The sequence below is a fragment of the Ambystoma mexicanum genome (assembly GCF_040938575.1).
Source record: "Ambystoma mexicanum isolate Mex_15411 chromosome 12 unlocalized genomic scaffold, UKY_AmexF1_1 Mex_chr12_unloc.1, whole genome shotgun sequence".
Classification (NCBI taxonomy): Eukaryota; Metazoa; Chordata; class Amphibia; order Caudata; family Ambystomatidae; genus Ambystoma; species Ambystoma mexicanum.
In genome coordinates, this window is record NW_027182322.1 from 15,321,987 (window position 1) to 15,334,836 (window position 12,850).

Consider the following 12,850-nt stretch of genomic DNA (forward strand, 5'->3'; position numbering starts at 1 on the left):
CATGCAAAGCAAGTGCTCTACCACTGAGCTACATCCCCTCGGTATGCAGTGTGTCTGTCCCGCAGACATAATTTTCAGGGAGAACTCTTCTGGTCAAAACATTCTGCCGAGTGAAGCACTAGCAAAAGAGCAGGGAAAACTGGAGCAAGAATGGAAAACCTCATGGTCACACTGAAGCAGTGTGCATTTTGCTTCTCCATAAGAGATGACTTCCAGGGGAAGATTTCCACCAGAGGATTACTGTGCTCAAAGGGCCATCTAGTGGATAGAGATCATATGACAGTCAAAAAGAGAAACAAGTGGAAATGCCCCAGGTCCTCATACATGCAAAGCATGCGCTCTACCACTGAGCTACATCCCCGCTGAGAGGACGCTTCCTCATCACACCTAAAAGCTTCAGGAGGGAGTGGGCTAAGTAAGGAAAGGGGTTTGCAGTAGTGCATATGAAAAAACATGACAACTGCCAAATTACATCTTACTACTTACAATGACAAAGTTAAAGCGCCAGGTCGATCTCATCACGTTGGTGCCTGAGACATCACATAATGTGACACAGCCATCTCGGATAGATGCCCCAGATTTGAGAAGTGTAGTTATGGAGAAAAAATAAATATATATATATATATATATATATATGTATGTCTTCAAACACCAAAAATGAGATAGCACCATTTCGCGCAGGAATTCCTCCAGCCGAAAGCCCACATATGTTGCTAGATAGACTGACACCTCTTTCGGATGTCCTTCTGTATTTGCTGGCTAGTGGAAAGCAACGTGGACCCACCACTCTATAGCTCTGCCGTCATGAGTGTCCCTAGCACACTCGGCAGATGTCGCTTCTCTAGGCAGACAAGCAGTGGAATTCTGCGGAAGGTCAATGGTGCTTCCATTGGTTTTGCCACTAGGCGATCCATTGCAGCCCTAGAATGAAGCATAACCCGCTGAATGCATTCAGGGTGTTCTGCGGTGGGAAAGGTCAGAGGGGGTGATAGTTGGTGAGCGTGCACAGCACCTCAGAATGACACCACTGCCTAGCAGGGGGACCGGTGGAGACACTATTTTCAGCCAATGCCCCTCTGTCTGAACGAGTCTGCCTTGTGTCATCCCGGTAAGAGATCAGGCTAACAGGCTTCCAATGAAAAAAGCAGACATCACACTGAAGCATGGTGCACCGTGCATGTCCACAATCATCGGCTCCAAAGAGAAGACGTTCAGGAACAGGATTTAGTATGGCAAAAGAACACATCATCCTAATTCCTATGTACAGGATAAAAAGCCCACAATTGAGGAAAAATATCACATGGAGATGCCTGGGATCGAACCTGTGGCCTCATACTTCCCAAGTATGTGCTCTACCACTGAGTTACATCCCCACTGCCAGCAAGGAACTGTGAAATCTACCAGATGCTGGCTGGCTGCTTGGGACTAACAGCGCCCAGAACTGACGGTAACTGTCGAATTGGAGTTTCCAAATGGCAGACTTCATTTTAGAGCCACCTGTGTCTGGTTGTCCATAGAAACATGCAGAAAGGCTGCCCCCCCATGCAATTCCCCTGACCAACTAATGAAAAATATCAATATGTTCAAGACTTTTGCTTTTAGAAGCCAGAGATAGGCCCCAGCAGCAGAGCTGGTAGGATATTCCAGCTCAAAACTAACAAGTTACAGAACCTGATCGACTTAGGTTGACAACAGAGGCACATCTGTGGCCACATCCAGTGAAAACAAATTATTTTTAAAGCTAGGCATCATATGCTACAAAGGTACAATGGTGGAGCTATACATTCGGAACCAAAACAATCGACTGAAAAGAAACGCAAGGCAATGCCAATACTTTCACGATTCTGCACCGTTAAAACTGTGGTGTGATGTTTCTCTCTGTGCATTTCTATTTGTAGTGATTGTGAAGGCATACAGGATGTTGACACTGGCAGGGACGTAAACCTCAGTGATATATTATAGGCAGGTTTGCCATACGGGCACCAGCGTTTTCTCAGACAAATAGATATGAATGTCGATGATCCTATAATCATGGCCCGAGTTGCAGTGTGAAATACAAAATAACCGGGACAAAATCACACTGATGTTTATGCAAATGGAGATGCCGGGGATTGAACCCGGGACCTCATACATGCGAAGCATGCGCTCTACCACTGAGCTACATCCCCTCGGTGTGCAGTGGGCCTGTCCTGCAGACATCTTTTCCTGGGAGAATTCTTCCGGTCAAAATATGCTGCCAACTGAAGCACTAGCAAAAGACCAGGGAAAACGGGAGCAAGACTGGAAAAGCACATGGTCAGCTGAAGCAGTGTGCATTATGCTTCTCCATAAGAGATGACTTCCAGGGGAAGTATTCCACCAGAGGATTACCGTGCTCAAAGAGCCATCTCGTGGACAGAGACCATATGACAGTCAAAAAAAGGGAAACAATTGGAGATGCCAGGGATTGGACCCAGGGCCTCATCCATGCAAAGCAAGTGCTCTACCACTGAGCTACATCCCCTCGGTATGCAGTGTGTCTGTCCCGCAGACATAATTTTCAGGGAGAACTCTTCTGGTCAAAACATTCTGCCGAGTGAAGCACTAGCAAAAGAGCAGGGAAAACTGGAGCAAGAATGGAAAACCTCATGGTCACACTGAAGCAGTGTGCATTTTGCTTCTCCATAAGAGATGACTTCCAGGGGAAGATTTCCACCAGAGGATTACTGTGCTCAAAGGGCCATCTAGTGGATAGAGATCATATGACAGTCAAAAAGAGAAACAAGTGGAAATGCCCCAGGTCCTCATACATGCAAAGCATGCGCTCTACCACTGAGCTACATCCCCGCTGAGAGGACGCTTCCTCATCACACCTAAAAGCTTCAGGAGGGAGTGGGCTAAGTAAGGAAAGGGGTTTGCAGTAGTGCATATGAAAAAACATGACAACTGCCAAATTACATCTTACTACTTACAATGACAAAGTTAAAGCGCCAGGTCGATCTCATCACGTTGGTGCCTGAGACATCACATAATGTGACACAGCCATCTCGGATAGATGCCCCAGATTTGAGAAGTGTAGTTATGGAGAAAAAATAAATACATATATATATATATATATATATGTATGTCTTCAAACACCAAAAATGAGATAGCACCATTTCGCGCAGGAATTCCTCCAGCCGAAAGCCCACATATGTTGCTAGATAGACTGACACCTCTTTCGGATGTCCTTCTGTATTTGCTGGCTAGTGGAAAGCAACGTGGACCCACCACTCTATAGCTCTGCCGTCATGAGTGTCCCTAGCACACTCGGCAGATGTCGCTTCTCTAGGCAGACAAGCAGTGGAATTCTGCGGAAGGTCAATGGTGCTTCCATTGGTTTTGCCACTAGGCGATCCATTGCAGCCCTAGAATGAAGCATAACCCGCTGAATGCATTCAGGGTGTTCTGCGGTGGGAAAGGTCAGAGGGGGTGATAGTTGGTGAGCGTGCACAGCACCTCAGAATGACACCACTGCCTAGCAGGGGGACCGGTGGAGACACTATTTTCAGCCAATGCCCCTCTGTCTGAACGAGTCTGCCTTGTGTCATCCCGGTAAGAGATCAGGCTAACAGGCTTCCAATGAAAAAAGCAGACATCACACTGAAGCATGGTGCACCGTGCATGTCCACAATCATCGGCTCCAAAGAGAAGACGTTCAGGAACAGGATTTAGTATGGCAAAAGAACACATCATCCTAATTCCTATGTACAGGATAAAAAGCCCACAATTGAGGAAAAATATCACATGGAGATGCCTGGGATCGAACCTGTGGCCTCATACTTCCCAAGTATGTGCTCTACCACTGAGTTACATCCCCACTGCCAGCAAGGAACTGTGAAATCTACCAGATGCTGGCTGGCTGCTTGGGACTAACAGCACCCAGAACTGACGGTAACTGTCGAATTGGAGTTTCCAAATGGCAGACTTCATTTTAGAGCCACCTGTGTCTGGTTGTCCATAGAAACATGCAGAAAGGCTGCCCCCCCATGCAATTCCCCTGACCAACTAATGAAAAATATCAATATGTTCAAGACTTTTGCTTTTAGAAGCCAGAGATAGGCCCCAGCAGCAGAGCTGGTAGGATATTCCAGCTCAAAACTAACAAGTTACAGAACCTGATCGACTTAGGTTGACAACAGAGGCACATCTGTGGCCACATCCAGTGAAAACAAATTATTTTTAAAGCTAGGCATCATATGCTACAAAGGTACAATGGTGGAGCTATACATTCGGAACCAAAACAATCGACTGAAAAGAAACGCAAGGCAATGCCAATACTTTCACGATTCTGCACCGTTAAAACTGTGGTGTGATGTTTCTCTCTGTGCATTTCTATTTGTAGTGATTGTGAAGGCATACAGGATGTTGACACTGGCAGGGACGTAAACCTCAGTGATATATTATAGGCAGGTTTGCCATACGGGCACCAGCGTTTTCTCAGACAAATAGATATGAATGTCGATGATCCTATAATCATGGCCCGAGTTGCAGTGTGAAATACAAAATAACCGGGAGAAAATCACACTGATGTTTATGCAAATGGAGATGCCGGGGATTGAACCCGGGACCTCATACATGCGAAGCATGCGCTCTACCACTGAGCTACATCCCCTCGGTGTGCAGTGGGCCTGTCCTGCAGACATCTTTTCCTGGGAGAATTCTTCCGGTCAAAATATGCTGCCAACTGAAGCACTAGCAAAAGACCAGGGAAAACGGGAGCAAGACTGGAAAAGCACATGGTCAGCTGAAGCAGTGTGCATTATGCTTCTCCATAAGAGATGACTTCCAGGGGAAGTATTCCACCAGAGGATTACCGTGCTCAAAGAGCCATCTCGTGGACAGAGACCATATGACAGTCAAAAAAAGGGAAACAATTGGAGATGCCAGGGATTGGACCCAGGGCCTCATCCATGCAAAGCAAGTGCTCTACCACTGAGCTACATCCCCTCGGTATGCAGTGTGTCTGTCCCGCAGACATAATTTTCAGGGAGAACTCTTCTGGTCAAAACATTCTGCCGAGTGAAGCACTAGCAAAAGAGCAGGGAAAACTGGAGCAAGAATGGAAAACCTCATGGTCACACTGAAGCAGTGTGCATTTTGCTTCTCCATAAGAGATGACTTCCAGGGGAAGATTTCCACCAGAGGATTACTGTGCTCAAAGGGCCATCTAGTGGATAGAGATCATATGACAGTCAAAAAGAGAAACAAGTGGAAATGCCCCAGGTCCTCATACATGCAAAGCATGCGCTCTACCACTGAGCTACATCCCCGCTGAGAGGACGCTTCCTCATCACACCTAAAAGCTTCAGGAGGGAGTGGGCTAAGTAAGGAAAGGGGTTTGCAGTAGTGCATATGAAAAAACATGACAACTGCCAAATTACATCTTACTACTTACAATGACAAAGTTAAAGCGCCAGGTCGATCTCATCACGTTGGTGCCTGAGACATCACATAATGTGACACAGCCATCTCGGATAGATGCCCCAGATTTGAGAAGTGTAGTTATGGAGAAAAAATAAATATATATATATATATATATATATATATATGTATGTCTTCAAACACCAAAAATGAGATAGCACCATTTCGCGCAGGAATTCCTCCAGCCGAAAGCCCACATATGTTGCTAGATAGACTGACACCTCTTTCGGATGTCCTTCTGTATTTGCTGGCTAGTGGAAAGCAACGTGGACCCACCACTCTATAGCTCTGCCGTCATGAGTGTCCCTAGCACACTCGGCAGATGTCGCTTCTCTAGGCAGACAAGCAGTGGAATTCTGCGGAAGGTCAATGGTGCTTCCATTGGTTTTGCCACTAGGCGATCCATTGCAGCCCTAGAATGAAGCATAACCCGCTGAATGCATTCAGGGTGTTCTGCGGTGGGAAAGGTCAGAGGGGGTGATAGTTGGTGAGCGTGCACAGCACCTCAGAATGACACCACTGCCTAGCAGGGGGACCGGTGGAGACACTATTTTCAGCCAATGCCCCTCTGTCTGAACGAGTCTGCCTTGTGTCATCCCGGTAAGAGATCAGGCTAACAGGCTTCCAATGAAAAAAGCAGACATCACACTGAAGCATGGTGCACCGTGCATGTCCACAATCATCGGCTCCAAAGAGAAGACGTTCAGGAACAGGATTTAGTATGGCAAAAGAACACATCATCCTAATTCCTATGTACAGGATAAAAAGCCCACAATTGAGGAAAAATATCACATGGAGATGCCTGGGATCGAACCTGTGGCCTCATACTTCCCAAGTATGTGCTCTACCACTGAGTTACATGCCCACTGCCAGCAAGGAACTGTGAAATCTACCAGATGCTGGCTGGCTGCTTGGGACTAACAGCGCCCAGAACTGACGGTAACTGTCGAATTGGAGTTTCCAAATGGCAGACTTCATTTTAGAGCCACCTGTGTCTGGTTGTCCATAGAAACATGCAGAAAGGCTGCCCCCCCATGCAATTCCCCTGACCAACTAATGAAAAATATCAATATGTTCAAGACTTTTGCTTTTAGAAGCCAGAGATAGGCCCCAGCAGCAGAGCTGGTAGGATATTCCAGCTCAAAACTAACAAGTTACAGAACCTGATCGACTTAGGTTGACAACAGAGGCACATCTGTGGCCACATCCAGTGAAAACAAATTATTTTTAAAGCTAGGCATCATATGCTACAAAGGTACAATGGTGGAGCTATACATTCGGAACCAAAACAATCGACTGAAAAGAAACGCAAGGCAATGCCAATACTTTCACGATTCTGCACCGTTAAAACTGTGGTGTGATGTTTCTCTCTGTGCATTTCTATTTGTAGTGATTGTGAAGGCATACAGGATGTTGACACTGGCAGGGACGTAAACCTCAGTGATATATTATAGGCAGGTTTGCCATACGGGCACCAGCGTTTTCTCAGACAAATAGATATGAATGTCGATGATCCTATAATCATGGCCCGAGTTGCAGTGTGAAATACAAAATAACCGGGACAAAATCACACTGATGTTTATGCAAATGGAGATGCCGGGGATTGAACCCGGGACCTCATACATGCGAAGCATGCGCTCTACCACTGAGCTACATCCCCTCGGTGTGCAGTGGGCCTGTCCTGCAGACATCTTTTCCTGGGAGAATTCTTCCGGTCAAAATATGCTGCCAACTGAAGCACTAGCAAAAGACCAGGGAAAACGGGAGCAAGACTGGAAAAGCACATGGTCAGCTGAAGCAGTGTGCATTATGCTTCTCCATAAGAGATGACTTCCAGGGGAAGTATTCCACCAGAGGATTACCGTGCTCAAAGAGCCATCTCGTGGACAGAGACCATATGACAGTCAAAAAAAGGGAAACAATTGGAGATGCCAGGGATTGGACCCAGGGCCTCATCCATGCAAAGCAAGTGCTCTACCACTGAGCTACATCCCCTCGGTATGCAGTGTGTCTGTCCCGCAGACATAATTTTCAGGGAGAACTCTTCTGGTCAAAACATTCTGCCGAGTGAAGCACTAGCAAAAGAGCAGGGAAAACTGGAGCAAGAATGGAAAACCTCATGGTCACACTGAAGCAGTGTGCATTTTGCTTCTCCATAAGAGATGACTTCCAGGGGAAGATTTCCACCAGAGGATTACTGTGCTCAAAGGGCCATCTAGTGGATAGAGATCATATGACAGTCAAAAAGAGAAACAAGTGGAAATGCCCCAGGTCCTCATACATGCAAAGCATGCGCTCTACCACTGAGCTACATCCCCGCTGAGAGGACGCTTCCTCATCACACCTAAAAGCTTCAGGAGGGAGTGGGCTAAGTAAGGAAAGGGGTTTGCAGTAGTGCATATGAAAAAACATGACAACTGCCAAATTACATCTTACTACTTACAATGACAAAGTTAAAGCGCCAGGTCGATCTCATCACGTTGGTGCCTGAGACATCACATAATGTGACACAGCCATCTCGGATAGATGCCCCAGATTTGAGAAGTGTAGTTATGGAGAAAAAATAAATATATATATATATATATATATATATATGTATGTCTTCAAACACCAAAAATGAGATAGCACCATTTCGCGCAGGAATTCCTCCAGCCGAAAGCCCACATATGTTGCTAGATAGACTGACACCTCTTTCGGATGTCCTTCTGTATTTGCTGGCTAGTGGAAAGCAACGTGGACCCACCACTCTATAGCTCTGCCGTCATGAGTGTCCCTAGCACACTCGGCAGATGTCGCTTCTCTAGGCAGACAAGCAGTGGAATTCTGCGGAAGGTCAATGGTGCTTCCATTGGTTTTGCCACTAGGCGATCCATTGCAGCCCTAGAATGAAGCATAACCCGCTGAATGCATTCAGGGTGTTCTGCGGTGGGAAAGGTCAGAGGGGGTGATAGTTGGTGAGCGTGCACAGCACCTCAGAATGACACCACTGCCTAGCAGGGGGACCGGTGGAGACACTATTTTCAGCCAATGCCCCTCTGTCTGAACGAGTCTGCCTTGTGTCATCCCGGTAAGAGATCAGGCTAACAGGCTTCCAATGAAAAAAGCAGACATCACACTGAAGCATGGTGCACCGTGCATGTCCACAATCATCGGCTCCAAAGAGAAGACGTTCAGGAACAGGATTTAGTATGGCAAAAGAACACATCATCCTAATTCCTATGTACAGGATAAAAAGCCCACAATTGAGGAAAAATATCACATGGAGATGCCTGGGATCGAACCTGTGGCCTCATACTTCCCAAGTATGTGCTCTACCACTGAGTTACATCCCCACTGCCAGCAAGGAACTGTGAAATCTACCAGATGCTGGCTGGCTGCTTGGGACTAACAGCGCCCAGAACTGACGGTAACTGTCGAATTGGAGTTTCCAAATGGCAGACTTCATTTTAGAGCCACCTGTGTCTGGTTGTCCATAGAAACATGCAGAAAGGCTGCCCCCCCATGCAATTCCCCTGACCAACTAATGAAAAATATCAATATGTTCAAGACTTTTGCTTTTAGAAGCCAGAGATAGGCCCCAGCAGCAGAGCTGGTAGGATATTCCAGCTCAAAACTAACAAGTTACAGAACCTGATCGACTTAGGTTGACAACAGAGGCACATCTGTGGCCACATCCAGTGAAAACAAATTATTTTTAAAGCTAGGCATCATATGCTACAAAGGTACAATGGTGGAGCTATACATTCGGAACCAAAACAATCGACTGAAAAGAAACGCAAGGCAATGCCAATACTTTCACGATTCTGCACCGTTAAAACTGTGGTGTGATGTTTCTCTCTGTGCATTTCTATTTGTAGTGATTGTGAAGGCATACAGGATGTTGACACTGGCAGGGACGTAAACCTCAGTGATATATTATAGGCAGGTTTGCCATACGGGCACCAGCGTTTTCTCAGACAAATAGATATGAATGTCGATGATCCTATAATCATGGCCCGAGTTGCAGTGTGAAATACAAAATAACCGGGACAAAATCACACTGATGTTTATGCAAATGGAGATGCCGGGGATTGAACCCGGGACCTCATACATGCGAAGCATGCGCTCTACCACTGAGCTACATCCCCTCGGTGTGCAGTGGGCCTGTCCTGCAGACATCTTTTCCTGGGAGAATTCTTCCGGTCAAAATATGCTGCCAACTGAAGCACTAGCAAAAGACCAGGGAAAACGGGAGCAAGACTGGAAAAGCACATGGTCAGCTGAAGCAGTGTGCATTATGCTTCTCCATAAGAGATGACTTCCAGGGGAAGTATTCCACCAGAGGATTACCGTGCTCAAAGAGCCATCTCGTGGACAGAGACCATATGACAGTCAAAAAAAGGGAAACAATTGGAGATGCCAGGGATTGGACCCAGGGCCTCATCCATGCAAAGCAAGTGCTCTACCACTGAGCTACATCCCCTCGGTATGCAGTGTGTCTGTCCCGCAGACATAATTTTCAGGGAGAACTCTTCTGGTCAAAACATTCTGCCGAGTGAAGCACTAGCAAAAGAGCAGGGAAAACTGGAGCAAGAATGGAAAACCTCATGGTCACACTGAAGCAGTGTGCATTTTGCTTCTCCATAAGAGATGACTTCCAGGGGAAGATTTCCACCAGAGGATTACTGTGCTCAAAGGGCCATCTAGTGGATAGAGATCATATGACAGTCAAAAAGAGAAACAAGTGGAAATGCCCCAGGTCCTCATACATGCAAAGCATGCGCTCTACCACTGAGCTACATCCCCGCTGAGAGGACGCTTCCTCATCACACCTAAAAGCTTCAGGAGGGAGTGGGCTAAGTAAGGAAAGGGGTTTGCAGTAGTGCATATGAAAAAACATGACAACTGCCAAATTACATCTTACTACTTACAATGACAAAGTTAAAGCGCCAGGTCGATCTCATCACGTTGGTGCCTGAGACATCACATAATGTGACACAGCCATCTCGGATAGATGCCCCAGATTTGAGAAGTGTAGTTATGGAGAAAAAATAAATATATATATATATATATATATATATGTATGTCTTCAAACACCAAAAATGAGATAGCACCATTTCGCGCAGGAATTCCTCCAGCCGAAAGCCCACATATGTTGCTAGATAGACTGACACCTCTTTCGGATGTCCTTCTGTATTTGCTGGCTAGTGGAAAGCAACGTGGACCCACCACTCTATAGCTCTGCCGTCATGAGTGTCCCTAGCACACTCGGCAGATGTCGCTTCTCTAGGCAGACAAGCAGTGGAATTCTGCGGAAGGTCAATGGTGCTTCCATTGGTTTTGCCACTAGGCGATCCATTGCAGCCCTAGAATGAAGCATAACCCGCTGAATGCATTCAGGGTGTTCTGCGGTGGGAAAGGTCAGAGGGGGTGATAGTTGGTGAGCGTGCACAGCACCTCAGAATGACACCACTGCCTAGCAGGGGGACCGGTGGAGACACTATTTTCAGCCAATGCCCCTCTGTCTGAACGAGTCTGCCTTGTGTCATCCCGGTAAGAGATCAGGCTAACAGGCTTCCAATGAAAAAAGCAGACATCACACTGAAGCATGGTGCACCGTGCATGTCCACAATCATCGGCTCCAAAGAGAAGACGTTCAGGAACAGGATTTAGTATGGCAAAAGAACACATCATCCTAATTCCTATGTACAGGATAAAAAGCCCACAATTGAGGAAAAATATCACATGGAGATGCCTGGGATCGAACCTGTGGCCTCATACTTCCCAAGTATGTGCTCTACCACTGAGTTACATGCCCACTGCCAGCAAGGAACTGTGAAATCTACCAGATGCTGGCTGGCTGCTTGGGACTAACAGCGCCCAGAACTGACGGTAACTGTCGAATTGGAGTTTCCAAATGGCAGACTTCATTTTAGAGCCACCTGTGTCTGGTTGTCCATAGAAACATGCAGAAAGGCTGCCCCCCCATGCAATTCCCCTGACCAACTATTGAAAAATATCAATATGTTCAAGACTTTTGCTTTTAGAAGCCAGAGATAGGCCCCAGCAGCAGAGCTGGTAGGATATTCCAGCTCAAAACTAACAAGTTACAGAACCTGATCGACTTAGGTTGACAACAGAGGCACATCTGTGGCCACATCCAGTGAAAACAAATTATTTTTAAAGCTAGGCATCATATGCTACAAAGGTACAATGGTGGAGCTATACATTCGGAACCAAAACAATCGACTGAAAAGAAACGCAAGGCAATGCCAATACTTTCACGATTCTGCACCGTTAAAACTGTGGTGTGATGTTTCTCTCTGTGCATTTCTATTTGTAGTGATTGTGAAGGCATACAGGATGTTGACACTGGCAGGGACGTAAACCTCAGTGATATATTATAGGCAGGTTTGCCATACGGGCACCAGCGTTTTCTCAGACAAATAGATATGAATGTCGATGATCCTATAATCATGGCCCGAGTTGCAGTGTGAAATACAAAATAACCGGGACAAAATCACACTGATGTTTATGCAAATGGAGATGCCGGGGATTGAACCCGGGACCTCATACATGCGAAGCATGCGCTCTACCACTGAGCTACATCCCCTCGGTGTGCAGTGGGCCTGTCCTGCAGACATCTTTTCCTGGGAGAATTCTTCCGGTCAAAATATGCTGCCAACTGAAGCACTAGCAAAAGACCAGGGAAAACGGGAGCAAGACTGGAAAAGCACATGGTCAGCTGAAGCAGTGTGCATTATGCTTCTCCATAAGAGATGACTTCCAGGGGAAGTATTCCACCAGAGGATTACCGTGCTCAAAGAGCCATCTCGTGGACAGAGACCATATGACAGTCAAAAAAAGGGAAACAATTGGAGATGCCAGGGATTGGACCCAGGGCCTCATCCATGCAAAGCAAGTGCTCTACCACTGAGCTACATCCCCTCGGTATGCAGTGTGTCTGTCCCGCAGACATAATTTTCAGGGAGAACTCTTCTGGTCAAAACATTCTGCCGAGTGAAGCACTAGCAAAAGAGCAGGGAAAACTGGAGCAAGAATGGAAAACCTCATGGTCACACTGAAGCAGTGTGCATTTTGCTTCTCCATAAGAGATGACTTCCAGGGGAAGATTTCCACCAGAGGATTACTGTGCTCAAAGGGCCATCTAGTGGATAGAGATCATATGACAGTCAAAAAGAGAAACAAGTGGAAATGCCCCAGGTCCTCATACATGCAAAGCATGCGCTCTACCACTGAGCTACATCCCCGCTGAGAGGACGCTTCCTCATCACACCTAAAAGCTTCAGGAGGGAGTGGGCTAAGTAAGGAAAGGGGTTTGCAGTAGTGCATATGAAAAAACATGACAACTGCCAAATTACATCTTACTACTTACAATGACAAAGTTAAAGCGCCAGGTCGATCTCAT

The 12,850-nt window shown here is 46.5% G+C and overlaps 5 non-coding genes across 5 annotated transcripts; all 5 read right to left on the reverse strand.

Annotated features, from left to right (window-relative positions):
• Positions 1-2,096: 2,096 nt before the first annotated feature.
• On the reverse strand, positions 2,097-2,168 carry TRNAA-CGC (transfer RNA alanine (anticodon CGC)). Its single transcript has one exon. It is a non-coding gene; the product is annotated as a tRNA-Ala (tRNA).
• Positions 2,169-4,561: 2,393 nt separating this feature from the next.
• On the reverse strand, positions 4,562-4,633 carry TRNAA-CGC (transfer RNA alanine (anticodon CGC)). The gene has a single exon. It is a non-coding gene; the product is annotated as a tRNA-Ala (tRNA).
• A 2,397-nt stretch (positions 4,634-7,030) lies between these two features.
• TRNAA-CGC (transfer RNA alanine (anticodon CGC)) lies at positions 7,031-7,102 on the reverse strand. The gene has a single exon. It is a non-coding gene; the product is annotated as a tRNA-Ala (tRNA).
• Positions 7,103-9,497: 2,395 nt separating this feature from the next.
• Positions 9,498-9,569, reverse strand: TRNAA-CGC (transfer RNA alanine (anticodon CGC)). Its single transcript has one exon. It is a non-coding gene; the product is annotated as a tRNA-Ala (tRNA).
• A 2,393-nt stretch (positions 9,570-11,962) lies between these two features.
• On the reverse strand, positions 11,963-12,034 carry TRNAA-CGC (transfer RNA alanine (anticodon CGC)). The gene has a single exon. It is a non-coding gene; the product is annotated as a tRNA-Ala (tRNA).
• Between the last annotated feature and the right edge of the window lie 816 nt (positions 12,035-12,850).